Genomic DNA, 2,543 nt, shown 5'->3' with positions numbered 1-2,543 from the left:
TTTTTTTTTTTTTTTTACAAGAAAACATGATTTTTTTTAAAATAGAAAACTAGTTATATTTATTCATAAATATGAATAATAGTTTAATCTAAGAGGCTATATATACAAATTTTTTTGGTATACAAGTTTATACAAGTTGGCTCAAATCCAACAAAAATAAACCCTCAGTTTAGATTGCGTGTAAACACGCGCTTCCCCAACTCTTTAATAACGCAAAAACCATTATGACAAACGGTTCTTCTCCTTCAATCAAAACCATAACACTCAAAATTCAAACAAGGATCAAAATCTCTCAAAAATCTCTCAAAATTGTTGCGAAAAGTGAAGAAAGTTTTGAAACTGAATTCAAAAAGAATTATGAGAAAATGAAATAAGAAGATGAAGAAAAAGAGGCAGCAGAAGATGAGAAGGAGGAAGAGAAAGAGTTTTAAATTATGCAGAAATTATTAGTACAAAAAAATCGAAAATTCTTAAACAATACACATAAATATCTTAGTTTTACATCGAAATTTGCTGCAAATACACAAAAATATTTTCTTTAATGCTGCATTTTTTTTCTTTTTCTTGTTTTCTTTATTTCTTTTTTTTTAGTTGAATGAATGTAAATTTATCATCTTCCAAGTAATTTTACATCATTATGTGTTTTTTCTTCTTCTTTGTTTGATTTTTTTTATATTTTTGTTAAGAGAATAAAACAAGAAAAAACTTGAGAAGGTAAAACAAGAAGGAAAAGATGAATAAGAAAAAAAAAGAAGAAAAAGATGGTGATGACGATGAAAAAATGAAGAAGCAGCAGTAGATGAGGAGGAGAAAGAGAAAGAGTTTTGAATTATGCAGAACTTATCAGTACAAAAACACCGAAAATTCTTAAACAATACACATTAATATCTTAGTTTTACACCGAAATTGGATATAAATACACAAAAATGTTTCCTTTAATGCTGCAATTTTTTTCTTCTTCTTCTTTTCCTTATTTTTTCTTTCTTTTTAGTTGAATGAATGTAAGTTCATCTTCTTTCAAGTAATTTTGCAGCATTATGTGTTTCTTCTTCTTCTTTGTTTGATTTTTTTATTTTTATTCTTTTTAAAAGAGTAAAACAAGAAGAAACTTGAAAATATAAAATAAGAAGAAAAATATGAATAAGAGAAAAAAGAAGAAGATGGTGATGATGATGAAAAACAAGAAGAAGCAGCAGAAGATGAGAAAGAAGAAGAGGAAGAGTTTTGAATTATGCAAAACTTATAAGTACACATACACTGAAAATTCTTAAACAATACACATAAATATCTTAGTTTTACACGGAAATGGGCTGCAAATACACAAAAATATTTTCTTTAATGCTGTATTTTTTCTTCTTCTTTTTCTTATTTCTTTCTTTATTTTAGTTGAATGAATGTAGGTTCATCATCTTCTAAGTAATTTTCTAGCATTGTGTTTCTTCTTCTTCTTTTGTTTTTATTTTTGTTAAGAGAATAAAATAAGAAGAAACTTGAGAAGGTAAAACAAGAAGAAAAAGATGAATAATAAAAGAAGAAGAAGATGATGATGAAAAAGAAGAAGAAGAAGCAACAAAAGATGAAGAGGAGAGAGAAGAAGAGTTTTGAATTATGCATAACTTATCAGTATATATACATTGAAAATTCTTAAACAATACACATAAATATCTTAGTATTACACCGAAATTTGCTGCAAATACACAAAAATATTTTCTTTAATATAGAACTCCTACATTACATTTAATTCAAACTATCAACGATGAACAACAATTTTCACAAACTAAAACAATATTATTCACCTACAGAATCATAAACTACTAACGAAAACATTAACTAGAATCGAACCACACCTCAGCCACTTGATTGGATTCAAAACAATAATTTACTTCGCTCTGGTTCAATTGACAATCTGAACTTGAATCATTCATTGTTTTCAACAACGAGATAACTATTTAAAACTGATTTTAGAGCTTGATTTAAAAAACGTAGAGAACGAAAGAAATCGCGAAAAACGACAAAGAACGAACGAAGAGATAGAAGAGAACGTAGATAGAAAATATTGAAAAAATTCGAAAACGAAAACGAAATCCTTTCGAAAAAGGCAGTTATATATTCGCGCATTGGTTGAAAAGTTGGTTAGATAGTAGGGCGTGAGGTGAATTAGGTTAAAGAGACTTGTATGGATTTGTTTCGAAAAATGACTTGTTTGTGGAAAACATTTCTTAATCTAAATTTAATTTATTTATTGGAGAACTTTTATGCATAGTAAGTTAAATTTATGAAGCACGAACACTTCGCTGAGTTGTCGTATCTACATATTAGACACATTTCAAACACAACACTTATCGACACTGGTTCAATACACGTGTCTGTTGTGTCCAACCGTATCTTAACAAAAAATAAAAAATTCTACTCCAAATACGCTTGGACATACCTAAATACTATCACGTATCAGCGTGTACAGTCTTATTCTTAACATGTATTCTTAAAATAAATTTTAAAATATTATATATTATTATTTATTAAAATAAAAAATATTGTAAATA

This window comes from Arachis ipaensis, chromosome B03 (assembly GCF_000816755.2).
Source record: "Arachis ipaensis cultivar K30076 chromosome B03, Araip1.1, whole genome shotgun sequence".
In the NCBI taxonomy this organism is placed as follows: domain Eukaryota; kingdom Viridiplantae; phylum Streptophyta; class Magnoliopsida; order Fabales; family Fabaceae; genus Arachis; species Arachis ipaensis.
Note: the sequence above shows the minus strand (reverse complement) of the source record.